The following is a 15436-nucleotide window of genomic DNA, read 5'->3' as shown; positions in this document are numbered from 1 at the left end:
ACTGTGACAAAATAGCCCCTAAATGTTGTGAGGAAGAACCAAAAAAATAGTGAAAATAGAGCAGAGAAATGTTCTTCATTCACACCAGGGGAGTGAGCCCAGCTCCCTGAGGTCAGGTAGACCTGCCATTCCTCCTCCATTTGCACATGTGAGCAACATGGTGGGGCTGGAAAGGTGTGTTCAGATCTACTGCAGCCATCCCTTGGTGAACAAGGGCCTGGCCACACACCCTGCTTTTGGAGAGCACTTGGGAGAGCTGTCTGGTCAGGGACAGCCTGCTGAGCCAGCCTTGATGGGATGTGAACTCTCAGACAGTGGGGTCCAATCAGGACACTTACCTTTAGGTGTCTACTGGAGCACTAAACACCAGCCGTTGGATACCCAGCAAGCACAGGCAACAGAACAATTCATACCACTGAGCCTAGGCAGACACCTACTGACTTCTCACCTCAGTACTTGCCATAGCGTGGAACATGAGCTGAGTGTCTAAACTCTCACCTGATGAAGGCTTCTAATCATAGATGTCCCAAACTCAAAATGAATCCCCCACTTCACTTCCCCACCTCTCAGTCATCTTACACTCTTATACTGTCCCAGTCCTTGTAGTATCTTGCTGTTTATAACACCCTGGTGGAAGTCAGAGACATGAAAAAGTAAAGCAAAAAAGTTGTGGCAAGGCAAGAAATTGCATCCAGATTTACCCAGTGTCACGGTTAATGCACAGATCCGAGGACTGTCATTTGGCCACTGCAGGCTTTCTGGGCTGGAGTCTGTTCAGAGCTGGCATCTCCTTCAGAGTCTGGGCAAGATCTAACATAAACAATAAAAACAGAAGTTTTAGGTGTTTACAACAGTCCAGAGTGATGTAGCGAGATTTCAACTGCATTTTATGTTTTTTATATTATTTACATTCAGTTATGGGCCCCTCACTACAAGAAAGACATGGAGGTGCTGGAGAGAGCGCAGAGGAGGCAACAAAGCTGTTGAGGGGCTGGGAGCCCAAGCCTAATGAGGCATGGCTGAGGGAACTGGGGCTGTTCAGCCTGGAGAAAAGGAGGCTGAGGGGAGACATCGCTGCCTACAACTACCTGAAAGGAGGCTGTAGCATGGAGGGTGTTGGTCTCTTCTCCCATGTAGCAAGCAATAGGATGAGAGGAAATGGCCTCAAGTTGCACCAGTGGAGGTTTAGATTGAATATTAGGAAAAAATTCTTCACGGAAAGGGTTGTCAAGCATTGGAGCAGGCCTGCCAGGGAAGTGGTGGAGTCACCATCCCTGGAGGCATTTGAAAGACACATAGATGAGGCTTTTAGGGACATGGTTTAGTGCCAGTTAATGGTTGAACTTGATCTTGAGGATCTCTTCCAGCCAAAATGATTCTATGATTGTATCTGACTTCAGAAGGGTTCACAAGCAGAGGGAGCTTCCCAGAGGGAAGACAACTTCCACAGAGCAGCGTATTTCTCTGCTCTCACCATGTTTCACTTTGCAAGGAAAAAGCTGTATCTAACCCTGATAAAATCTTGGCCGATGGAAAAAAAAAATGTACTAAAACTGATCCCATAGGTCATTAGAATAGAGAATAAGGGAACATATCTTCATAATAAGCTTGTGCAAGACACATGAAAATTTAGGCCTGTCTAAGCACGTCTGCACACATGGCTGCAGGCGCATGGCAGCAGGGATACGCATCCTGCTGCTCTCACCTTGCAGCACAGGTAACAAGAGCAGAGACAATGCAACCACATGCACTCCCACACAGTTTTGCAAGCCAAGCAGACACAGATTTCCAGGGTTGGAGTTGTTCTCCTTAAAAACAGCTAGTGAATATACTTAGTCTTGTGGACCTGTATCAGCCCCCTTACCCCCACTTTCTAGGTCTGTTCCTATTTACTTTTGCTAGCTGTTAAGAAGCTGCTACTGGGATACCTACCTGTCCTGAAATTGCTTCTGCTGTATTTTTTAAGCACTAAAAGGATCATCATCACTGTGTTACCTTCCAGAGTTCCAGTTCCTGCTAACTGTGGCATCAAAGTGTTTCATTATTAAATCTAGCAAGGAGCTATTTTTTTTGTTGTTTTTTCTACTGCATTTTACACTACTGCCTTGGGCCATATGGATGATAAGTATTAATATAAATGATTGCTTAAGTTATTAACACTGGTGACCTTTGCTAAAACACAGTAAGGTGGAGAAAATCATAGTCAGGCTGCTTTGCTAATAGTAATAATCAGTGTGGAGGCCTCAATAGGAAAGTAAAAATGTGGAGCTATATTGTCTGGTAGTCTGAACAGCAAGGTGGAAGAGAAGCAGCAGCAGGAGGAGGAGGATTTGATGCATGTTCCACTCCTACCTATCTCATGGTACTGTGATGTAAAGGAGTTTAGTGAGACATAAAGATAAGATGGACATACTATCTGCCCCAGCACAGTACTCTTACTTGGCGTGGAGAGCTAAAGCACATTTCTAAAATGCTCTATGAACCCCAAATAGACAACTAGATTCCCAGTAGTGTTCTGCAGTATTTATTTTCCTTGGATTGAAGCTCTGAAGAGTGTACTCCATTACTAACCACTTGGGTTTTGTCAAGATTATTTCAAATGTTTGGATTTATCACAATGTTCAGGCAAGAGACTGAGTAGGTAGGCGATCTTCTGCCCCTAGGGATGATAGCCCTAGTTTGTGCTATGTGCATCTTCTGATTGCAAACTCCATGCTGAGGGGCAGGTGGGAGAGCTAGTGCGGAGGAGACAACAGCAGATTTCCCTCCCATATCCACCTACATTCACTTCACTTTGGGGGTGAATGCTGTTGCTCTGTCTTAAATCTCAGTCAGTGAACAGTCTGGAAAACACCAGAGAGTGAAGATTAGCAAATAAGAGCCCATTATGGCAGGCTGCTCAGGCAGAGAAGCTGCTCAGCTCCCTGGAGAATTTAGTAATCGTAATCTACCATCCAGTTGTTCTCCAGTCCTCAGTCAACTTCAGCTACGTGGTTTCCCCAAGGCCTATCACAGTGATTAATGCTGATTTTCTCAAGTAGAGACATTGCTGCAGTGTTATCACTCAGTGAATGAAGTCCGGAGTGCCAGCTGGAGCAGGAATTGCTTGGGTGAGCTCTGTGCACTCAACCTGAGCAGTCAGGTGAAGGTACAACTTTTCTCCCCTGTGCACAGAGCCCTGAAGCCCTGGTAGCTCAAAGGAGAACCTCTATATTATGTAACATAGGCCTGTGAGAGACTCAAAGGCGTCTTATCAAATATGCTTGAGATTTCTGCTTTGCTGTGAGAAAGATATAGCACAGCAGAAAACTACACCTGCATGAATCCTTGAAACACAGGTGAAACCAGTAGGTTTGGTGATCTTCTAGCAAGGACTGAGCTCTGCTGTACCTGCATTCCTGCTTCTGTACCTCTGCTCAGGTGCTTTGGTGTTTTTTCAGAGATTCCCTTGTTAGTGAGGTAACGAAAATAAATTTCCTCTTTGTATTTCATCCATGGTTTGTGCTTGTTCCTGCAACCTGCCTGTGTTGCCTCACACACTCACCACCAGTAAGTCAGTGTGTTCTCTGAAGGACTCTAACAAATGCCTGAGAAAACACTGTTAATGTTACCCTGTGATGCTTTGGGTTTCCCTCTCCCATGGACTTGTGAATTAAAGAGGTGATGTGTGCCAGCAGCCCACACAGATTCCCGCAAGTACATCCTCGCAGAACTCCCTCCCCTTCTAAGCCCAGCAGGGTCTGTGTCCACACAGAAGTCTGGTGATCAGTGACCGTCCCTGGGAGCAGGTGGCAGCTCTCTCCAGCTGCACTTATGCAGCACCAGCCACTGCAATTAGCTGTAATGTAATTAGGAGTGAGGGGAACTTTGCAGAGATGGTTTGGGAGCCTGAGGCAAAAGGCTTTTGTCCATCAGCTGGTGGGCTGAGTTATTTAAAAATCCTCAAATAAGTGATGCTGAGCTCTAGCAAGTTCCAGATGATCAGAGAAGGAATTTCATCTCTGTCTCATCTGAGAAAACAAACAATAAAGGGAGGTAATAAGAAGTTCCCAGTGGCTTCTTTTAAAAGAATTGTGTCATGAACAACATGAAATAACATCAAAAGCTTGTGTATAAAAATCTACATAATCTGGCACATGTTGACTGTACACATTTTTCTGAAAACAAGATAAAGGAAAAGCACATTAAAAGGAGATAAGGACTCTGAAAGGTAAGACCAAAGGAACAATGGCTTCATTGCTGTGCTTCTGACAAGTCCAGGCAATGGCTGCAGTTTTCCCATAATGACAAAGGAGGTGTTTTGCAGTGACTAGACAAACATCCAATATCCTCTCCCTCCTCATCACAGGAGTCACAAGGACAGAACATGGAAAGGACAGGTGGGGAGGAGCTGCCACTTCGAGAAGGGGCAGATGAGGAACACAGAACAGAAATGGCACGGCACGACACAGCTGGAGGTGCAGCAGCCACCCAGGACCACTCTTGCCAAGGGTTAGCAATAAAGCCCAGAACCACTCCAGCACATGCAAGGATGTATTCACACAAAAATGTTCATGTCATCTTGGTGAGCAGATTCTGCTCTCCTACCATCTGCTAGTGGTGTATTTACTGTACAGTGAAGACTGAAATGTATTAGAATAAGTAAGCAAAAGACCAAGCCATATGGTTTCCAGTAGTCTTTTGAATTATCTGCAGGCTCATCAGGAATCACTCAACCATCTATAACAGCAGAACATCGAGACCTCAAGGAGCCAGTGACACTTTTGCAGACACAATTTCATCTCTTTCTCCCTTTCCTGTGGGTCCCTTGGGCTTAGAAAGAACCCAGCACTTATTTCTTCAGTGTTGGGGAATCTCATGCTTCAGAGCTACAGCTAATTACTGCTGCAGAGCAGAGGGAGTACCAGGCAGCTACACACAGCACTATGCAATGGAAGGCAGAGCAGGTTTGTCATCTCTTTGTTTGCTTAAAACCACTTTTTCGCAAAGCATCTGGCACACGCAACAGCATTGCCACAAAGGACGGCTGGTTCCAGGTGGTATGCTGGAGTCCACCTTCAAATGGGAGAGCTCATCCCCACTCTCCTGGTTTCTCACTGCCTTTGGTCCCCCTGCCAGGCACAGCGACAGTACATCCCTCCTGGGTGAAATGGCATAAGCCTTTTTTTGAAGTCAATCTTCAGTAAAAAATGTATAAAGTCACAAGAGGGGGAGGGAGACAGGCAGCCACGTTGGTCTGGTTGAAAGAGGCAGATGTGAACACCTCTGAATGACATTTGAATTTGGCTCCTTTCATTAACCAAAGTCCTTTGTTGCCTTTATACCTGCTTAGGAGACAGCATAAAGGAGGTATTGTTGTCAAGCCATTCTGCAGCAGGCAGGAATCCACATTAATCACTCCACAGTGGTTGCTGACAATCTCAGGAAAAAAGGGCACATCCCACTTTGAACTAGGGTGACAGTTAGAAGCCACTTGCAAATTAATGCAGATAACCTCGGAAGACTGTGGCTGGCTAACATAAATGCGGTGACTCGCAAAATGAAAAAAGAAAAGAAAAACATAATCAATAATTCAGAAGATTTCCTGAATGAGATATTAAATGGTGCAGTGTGCTCCAAACCCTCAGCTATCTCTTTCTGCTACAGTGAGCTGTAAGCAAGTTAAACATTTTTTGGTCCTCTTTGATGCATATATAAACAGACAATCTCATTGAAGTGGCATGGCATGGTAACATGGATTGATGATACTGGACATGTGCAGCCCTGTTTTATTTATCTATTACCATTAGCAAGGGTCCCCAGAGACATACTGCTATATTGAAATGAAGTCCCCATCCTTAACCAAGACATGACACTATATACTTATACTGGTATGTAAATGCAGCAGTGTCATTTTGGATTTACAGACCTAAGGAGTACCGGAGATAGTCTTTAGATAGTACTCGGGGACCTCGCTTCTTGAAAAGAATAAAAGCTTTTCAAATAGTTCATTCTATAAATAGCAAAGACTATAAATCGTTTTGATTTCTTCCCAGTCCTTATCCATTAACCACATAGGAATATTTTCTGAAACTTAATTTAAAATCCATATTTAATTTTTTTCATTTTGAAATATGCATTTTCCTATCACCATATCTACTTCTAAACTCTTCAGTGAAATGAGTACGGTGCTGTCAGCTGAAGGAATAAGAAAGACCTATGAACACTGGGCATTGTAGAGTGCTAGTTGGTTGGTAGGACTTTTCCCCAGCCGCTGCAGGATCTGTTCATGCTATGCAAGACCCTGTCTTCTTCCCAATTTAAATTAATCTGACTCCTTACATAACCCTGCAGGTAAGCGAAGCTGCTGTGGTTCTCCTTTGGCCTTAATAAGTGTTTCAGAATATTTCCTGATAGGACTGAAGGTTCAATTTCCATTTTTCCATTCCTGTTTGCTCATACAGGCCCACAAATCCCTGCATTAAACTAAAGCAACTTATATAAGAACTAAAACTCCAAAGATATTTACTCCCCTGCTCCCTCCATGTTGTTCATAAATTATTGAAAAGTCTTTTGATAATATTATGCCTAAGCCATTTCCTCAGTTTGAAATTGAACCAAACATTTATCGTATAAAATTTTCTAACCGGAACATAAATCAGAACTCTGGAAAAGCCTTCTCTCCCATGATTAATAGTCTACTGGATACAGAAATAAAGGTTTTCAAAACACAGTCTGTTGGAGCTAGGTGAAAATGCAATCCTTTTTTTCATTTCAGATCCTCTAAGTTACAGTACCTGTAACAGACATTGAAAGGTTACAGAATGAGCCTTACATTTTTTCTCCTTACAATTTTACAGGTGATCCTGGATTTACATGTTCAACCCTCTTCATTTGAGAGAACAAGGTCTTTGCACCTAGAAAGGACTAAATTGATGCATAAGTGATTTGATCTCAAAAGTAGCCAATAAACGTTAAGCTGATAGTGTGGTTCTACTCTGACAAGCTGCTACATAAAACTGGTAATTGAGCTTGACCACTTTGCAGTGTGTCTTCAAAGCCATAGCAAAGCAGTGCCAAAAGTAAATACTTTCTGCTTCTTATTTGTTATCCCAGCACAATTAATGCAGCCAAATGAGAGGGAACTGGACTCATTCTTTTTTCCTGTATTTTACTTGAACCTCACTGAGATCAATGGAGTGGCTCAGCCATCACAGGAGTTTCGGCTGGAAGAAGAAACAGCCTTTTTTAAGGCTGATAGAGCTTTAAAAAACAGATCTTCACTATGGCTGTTGAAGTAAAGAACTGACTCTGTGATGCTCCAGATGAAGGACATCAGGATCCCAGCCTGCAACAGCTTTGTAAAAAGCCATATTTTCTACAGTCACTGGAGGATGAACTGGGGTATTTTATGGTAATTTGGTAATTACAAAACAAAACCAACACCAAACAACAACAACAACAACAACCAAAAAACCAACAACAACAACAAAAGCTGAATTAATCACAGCCTGTAAAAGAAGAGACACATTACATTAAAAACACAGATTGTCACTGGATTTGGAAATAATTATGTACAAAGAGAAGAAAATACAATGTAGCATATGCAAGCGCAGCCAAGTATTACCAGTTTCAAAGCAAAATATTGCTGTACTACTTAAAATTTTTACTGCAGATTACAGAAGAGCAAACCAAATCCAGTGCTCACTGAGATCTGTGATTGGAACTGATTTGGAAGAGAAATATACCATCTACAGGACCTGAATGCCATTTTCTCTTCCTTTGGAGAATGAAACAGCAGAAAAGATACTCAGTTAAGTCCATCTGAATTTATCAACTACCTACAATAAAGGAAGAAAAAGAAAGGGAGACTGCTGCTCAAAGTAAAGCTGTTGCCGTAAGGGTGTATCATCATAAGGGACTTCTCTGGGATGGATGAAGATGGCTAGGTCTAGAAGCTCTCGGGAGAGCTTTGAATATCAAGCTTTGAGGGAGGTCCTCTATCCAGATAGCTCTAATGTGTGTTTAAAAGGACAGCATGGGAGACAACCAGGAAGGACTCCACTTGCTGCAGGATTGTTCCATAAGCATTTTCTCAGGGCAGAAGAGGGACTGGAGATCACTGAAGAGCCCACTCCCTAGCTCCAGAGTGACTGGCCAGATTGATTTGGGATGGCACTTCTCAAAGCCTATTGTAATCTTTTTTTCTGCCAGAAGCTCATATTCTTTCCCTCTTGCCAGGGCAACTGATCATGACAAGTCAAAGTCTTGTATCAAAACCAACAGGTTCCCCCAGCTTCTAAGTCTCAGGTTCACTGCATGGCACAAGTTGAAAGGAGCACTTTCCCTCTGCATTGGTAACATGTGATATTTGCAGAGACTCAGGGGGGAAATAAATAAATTAATTAATTAATTAAAAAAAGAGTACTGCAAAAAACATTGCATTTGGCAGGACAAGAGAAAAAGCATTGGCAAAACAAGAGACTGGACACTTGTGTAGGAGAAGGGTCCTATTTCATGACCTCTCTAGCTAACTACTCACTTCTCAGTTACTTCATTGGTTCGACTAGCCTTCACAGGGCACAAAGGGGTAGCCATGAAAAGATGGAAGTGGTAATAGAGGTGGAGACAGAATGTCAAGAAATGTGGGGGCTCAGTGCATTGACCGTGTGGAAGGGAGTTCACGAGGTAGTTCCAAAACCCAGCCACTGTTTCCACCTTTGATCAAAGAGTAACTCAAAACCCACAAGCAACTTGTGAAACACTTTTGGAAAACCAAAAACAAAATCCTGCTGCTTTCTAGTTCCAAGGGCAAAAAATAAAGCTCTGCTTGAAGGCAGAGGAAAACAAACTGTGCTGTTTTGGAAGCTGATCTTTGTGGATTTGTGTAGATGCTCACTTTAATGTCCTTTTAGAAATCTGAAACCCCATGACTTCCTGAATACTTCAACTGGGAAGTAGGTTTGTTGTTGTTTTTTTTTTTTTTAATTGAGCTTTTAATTAACTAGCAAACATGATGGCTTTGTGGAGCCTTTTACATTCCATTAATAATGCACCATCTACTGTAAATTTAAGATATTATACAAGGACTTAAACTGAACTGCATGCATGAAGCATATTCTGAGGCATCCATGGTCTTATCTATGTATGTGTCACTTTTATACAGAGTTTATACAGCAAACAAGAAGAAAAAGATAAAACACTTGATAAGTGAGCACAGTGCAGAACACATGGCGTGAGACAGAAAATCCATGACAAATATGTGATTACATAAATCAAAGACTGTCTCATAAAGTAGATATAAGAGGAAGTAAGGTGCATAGACAATCTTAATTCTGGTATTTCCTAGTTTTTTGAGTGCCTGACTACAAATTTAACAATGAATAATTAAAAAAAAAAAAAAAGTACATGGGATACTATCAAATTTTAATCCAGCGCTTCATTTATAGGTGCAACTTGTGAGAAAGTCACAGTGTAATGAAGAGAGGGAAGCTGACCTGCTACTAGAACACATAGTACCAAGTCAGAGTTAAAACCCTGGCTCTGACGCAGGACTTAAACTGAAGGTTTCTTTGTAACCTCAGATAGCACATTTCCTGTGCTATGAAGTATGAATAATTGTATTTCCTACATTTATGTGACAAGAATTTAATTTTTATTCGTGGCATATGAGATCTGTCAAGGAAGTTTTCCACTGAAAAAAAAAATGTATGTGAAAGTAAAACATATTAATCATCATGTCTCCAACACCACTGAAATTTGTCATAGATTTCCAATTTTCCCAGTCTTCTTAGTTCTCCATGGAAATTCTATGACTTAAAATACAATGCAGTACTTTAAATGTGAAGCTGAAACAAGTACCCCAAGGAAGAAAACACCCTAAGTTCTACTAGACTTCCCAAGCACTATCTTGTCTTTCCTCATGACTTTGCACCATGCACAGTGGCCTCAGTACCGCTCAGAGATTTGGTGAGCAACGGGAGGGCAGCAGCCTGCTCCTACTTGAACCAGACATGCCTCCTGCTGGCTGCACCGTTTGACTCCCACTGCTCACTTGGCTTGACAAACCAAGTTCAAGTTGAATACCATGTTGAATTATTTCATCTGGAAGAGAAAAATATGACAAAGCCAAATTTTTTTAATGTGGAGTAATAGATGGTTCCTTTAGCTTACAGGGAAAGGTTAATTTTAAATAGAAATGTGATATTTTGGTTCAGATTGAAAAGATACTTAATGCAAATAGAATTTTGCTGGAGTTTTTTACTGCTTTTATATTTCTCAGAGAAGATAATATTTCATTTTTGTTTGACTCCCAAATTACCTTATTGTCTTCCAGAGCTTATATTTGATCTGAAAGATCACTAATTTGAGTTCCAGTTTTACCAAGATTGCATCTCTTTTCCAGTCTGTTCTTAGCCCAGTGATTGAGGTTTTCCCATAGTATTTTGCTAACCTTGTGCAATTTTGCACTTAATGCTTGATCAAAATCCCTGTTTAAAGTCTGATTCAAACATAGTATCCTTTAATCCAATCAATGCCCATTTTTCTTTCCTACTGGGGGGGGGGGGGGGGAATAACAACAACAACAACAAAACCAAACTAAAAACTCATAAAACAAACAAACAAACACGAAACAACAACAACAAAAAACACCATTAAAACCAACCAGCACACCACAATCTTATTCTTTAGCAGAGTTTGCTTCTCTGGAAAACTATTGCTAGTACCCGTCAAGATATAAGGGCATTATTGTTACAATGTAAATGAACTGGTAAGACTTTGGTGATTATGATTGTGAAAATACTGAGAAACAAAGTGTGTATTTCTGCCTCTAAATGGACCAGAGATGCCACAGAAGAAGTCCCCCCAACACAGAAGAAACCCCACATCTGACTACTCTGCACTTTTTCTCATTTACTGTTAGCACTGCAGTGTCCTAACATTTGTCTGTTTCACAGCTGATAACACGTTCAAATAGTTTCCCAGGCAAGGGACACTGACTTATCTGAGTTTACTGCTGAACAGGTTGACATTTCAGCTGATGTTTTCTGACCTTCTGCATTCCGGATACATATTGATTGTGACACAGGCTATTAACAGTCACATTAATGGAGATGAAAACCTCCTCCAAAGAGTCTGCATGTTCTTCCTACAGCCTATTTTCACTTCCAAAGGTCATAGGGCTGTTAAACAAAGCTCTTTTTCTGAGTCCATAAGCACCTGTAGGTCTCCTTTTAACTCTTAGTACAAACTGACCAGTAAACCTACTAAATAACTAAGCAATACCAGCATACACAGAGAGGAAAAGTTTTAACTATTTCCTCTTACTGATCTACATTTTTGCATATATCACATTATGTTTTTTTGAAACTTTTTTCAGCGCCTGATGGCATGCCCAAAGTACTCATTTCCCCATAATCTGGGTGCTCCATGGGAATTTACTATGCATGTTAATAACAGGTAAGTCCGTCTAGGCCAATACATAGAGATCCACACAGTGACTGAGATGGTCATTGCTTAAAACAAATAGCCTCAGGACCAAAAATATGATAGTCAGCATTGCATTTAGAGGGAGAACCTCAGTTTTCTTGGCCTTCACAGCTACCTCTCACACAACAAAAAACCTATATCAGCAACTGCCTTGTAGAGAGCTTGGATTAAAATTACCATAGGTCAGCCCTTGCTAGGGGTGTTAATGAGGAGCAGATGAGAAGGAATAAGAAACCGAGGTGGGGAGTGTGATCAATGATGGTAAGAGAAGTTGCCAAGCACAGCCTGAACCTGTTTTGCTGTTGCTTTAAATTGGCTTGTTTGGGAACTGCCAAATAAGATCTTATGAGGTTAGATTGCTTCATGCAGAATTTCAAGCAGCTGTGGCTAATTTATTAGTGCTCAGCCCGAGAAAGGGAGATCCAGTCTACAGAGAGGAAACCACCTACTTTAATAGACCAGAGCAGACTTAGGAAGGTAGGAAACTTAAGAAATGAAAAGCAGGAATTAAACTATTTATTCAAAGCTCTTGCTAAGCTGTGAAAGGTAAAACAGTCTCCTGCTGAAAAGGAATTAATATTTGCAGGAAGAGATAGTAAGAATTTTACTTACCAGTTTATTTTAAGACAAGCCTAGACTTTCAGGATGGTTCCTCCTCTTTTCATTCCCATGAAAAACCCAGTCATACACCTTCCCTCCATCAGCAAGACTCTGCTGTTTGCTATAAATCATTCTCAGCAGGCAGCTGTGCAGAAGGGTTTCAAGGGAAAGAAGAGACAATTGCAGCTTATAAGGTTTATTTGTGTTTTTTTTAATTGACTTTAGTTTGGGTTTTTGTTTGGTTTTCGTTTAGTTTTGTGTGTGTGTGGCATTGTTGTTTTGTTGTGGGTTTGGTGGGATTTTTTTTGTTTGTTTGTTTTGGTTTGTTTGCTTTTTTTTTTTTAACCCGACGTATGATGCTTATCAAATTGTTTTACAGCAGGATGACAAATGGAAATAAGACAATATAATTAGCTTCACAGTGCAGCATGCATTCCCCTCAAGATTGGCCCTCTCTGGGAAATAGACTGGACTGAATAGCTGAGCAGGCTGTTTTCTTTAAGACCCCTGCAGCTGAAGGATTAAAAACTTCAGTGTAAATCTGACAGCACAACTTGTATCTTTCTGCACCTAAGGCTCACTGGAAGTCTTGTTGTTGCTCAGATGGTGTTTATTTCCCTTGTAATAAAACATGCAGTCATCATTTGTCTGTGCTTAATCCCTCAGAAGCCTGCTGCTGCATTCACACTGCGGAGGAGCATCACTTTGCCTGACTCCAGCCTCTGAACACGCTTTAACAGATGTGACAAGGATTGCAGGAGCTCTTGTTTTTCCTGCTGCAACATCTTGAAAGTCATCCCCAGGTCTGTAATGTGGCATCATAAAAAATGACCTTGTGAGGTTCCTGTCAGTCTTGAATGACTCTTTGTGAAACAATCTCACTTTACACACTGTTTTATTCCTTTTTCAATTCTTCATTCCCAGTTTGTGCTCTGGAATGTGCTGAGTACTTTCTTTCCCACAGACCCTTGTAGGAAGAAATTTGCAGGCCAAATTCTGTCCTTTGTGGAATTTTGCATGTCTCTGTGTTTATATGTATGTTAGTGACCTGCTACACTGGTTGGACACCCACAAGTCTATGGGGCCAGATGGGATGCTGAGGGAGCTGACAGAGGTGATCACTAAGACACTTTCCATTCTCTATCAGCAATCCTGGCTAACTGGAGAGATCCCAGTTGACTGGAAGTTGGCAAACATGACACCCATCTACAGGAAGGGCCGGAAGGAGGATCTGGGAAACTACAGACCTGTCAGTCCAACCTCAGTGCCGGGGAAGGTCATGGAACAGATCATCCTGAGTGACATCACATGGCACATACAAGAACACCATGCAATCAGCCCTGTCAACATGGGTTTATGAAAGGCAGGTCCTGTTTGACCAACCTGATCTCCTTCTACAAAAAGGCGATCTGTCACTAGACAGATGAGGGAAAGGCTGCGGATGTTGTGTACTTAGACTTCAGTAAATCCTTTGACACTGTATCCCACAGCATTCTCCTGGAGAATACTCATGACCTGGATGCGTGTACTCTGCGATGGATAAAAAACTGGCTGGAGGGCCGAGCCCAAAGAGTTGTGGTGAATGGAGGCAATCCAGTTGGTGGCCGGTCATGAGTGGTGTTCCCTGGGGCTCAGTATTGGGGCCAGCTATGTTTAATATCTGTATCAATGATCTGGACAAGGGGATTGAGTGCATTCTCAGTATGTTTGCAGACGACACCAAATTGGGTGGCAGTGTTGAGCTGCTGGAGGGTAGGAAGGCCATACAGAGGGATCTGGACCCACTGGATCAATGGGCTGAGGCTAATTGTATGAGGTTTAACAAGGCCAAGTGCCTGGTCCTGCACTTGAGTCACAACAAGCCCAGGCAGCGCTACAGGTTCGGGGAAGAGTGGCTGGAAAGCTGCCTGGCAGAGAGAGATCTGGGGGTGTTGATTGACAGTGGTGGGATAGGAGCCAGCAGTGTGCCCAGGTGGCCAAAAAGGCCAACAGCATCCTGGCTTGCATCAGGAAAAGTGTGGCCAGCAGGACTAGGGAAGTGATTGTGCCACTGTACTCCGCACTGGTGAGGCCCCACCTGGAATCCTGTGTTCAGTTTTGAGCCCCTCATCATGAGAAAGATATCAAAATACTAGAGAGTGCAGAGGAGGTGACAAAGCTGGTGAGGGATCTGGAGCACAAGTCTGGAGCGGCTGAGGGAACTGGGGCTGTTTAGCCTGGAGAAAAGGAGGCTGAGAGGAGACCTGATCCCTGTCTAACTACCTGAAAAGAGGTTGTAGCATGGAGGATGGTGGTGTTTTGTGGTTTTGTTTTTGTTTTTTTTCCCCCAGGAATTACAATACTCATGTTTTTTCCTGATTCTGGTTGAACATAGAAATCAGTTGTCCACTTCAAGAAAATCTCCGGTGTCCTGCGTGGAAATGATCAAAAGCCTTTCTGGAAAGCAGCTTGACACTTGACAGACCAAGGAACGTGCTGTGAAATCTTTGTGAGATCCTCCTCCCTGTGCTATTCAGTTTTAACATGTTAATTCTAAATTTATCATTTTTAATGCAATTTTAATCTTTTTTCTACCATGTAACGATTTGTTTCAAAAATAGTTGGTGTTACACAAAAGAGCAGATTGGACAGAGAAAATTGTGTTTCTGCAAGAATCCTAGTGCAACCCTTATTATCCTGCATACAGATTTTGGAGCAGAAAAAGTATTTCACAACATGACACGTATCCACCCTCTTGCTCTTTTTTTTTTTCCATTGTCTTTTTTAGTCACCTCTAGGGACAATTACTTGGGTCAGCTGACTGGATAGATTATCTGGCTGGAGGACTCAAAGTAGCCTTCTTCATATCCCAGGCAATGGGTCACAAAGTCAGAGTAGACAGCTGTAGGTAGATAAGGACAGACTCTGGATGTGGAAATCAAGTGAACAAGCAGAATGAGAATGTGCATAAACTAGAAAATGCAAATAACCATTGCAAGAAAAAGCAAGGGATATAGAGTAGCTAAAGTAGGTCTGATTCAGAGACACATGATCATAGGGAAAGACATAATTTGGAAATAGGGGATGTAGGGGATAGGCTTTGAAGACATTTTTCTTGACCTACACAATTAATACACAAGTAGCAAGTATGAGCTGTGTAGCAGAAACAGCATATAAAGAGTAGCACAGAAACAGGAGGCTTTTGCTCAGTCCAGAGAATGTTGTTGTTGTTGTTTTTTTTCTTTCCCCTCAGTGCCAAGAAAAGGCTCAGCCATGAGGGGTCTTTATATATGCTATATAGAAGTAACAACCATGCTTGCAGAAATTTTTTGTCATATCCATTTACTGAAAAAGGAACTGTAGTTGAAGGGTTTGCATCCTCTGTGAG

Source organism: Nesoenas mayeri (genome assembly GCF_963082525.1).
Source record: "Nesoenas mayeri genome assembly, chromosome: 5".
NCBI lineage: Eukaryota > Metazoa > Chordata > Aves > Columbiformes > Columbidae > Nesoenas > Nesoenas mayeri.
The sequence above is the reverse complement of the archived record's forward strand: the minus strand, read 5'-3'. Positions refer to the sequence as shown.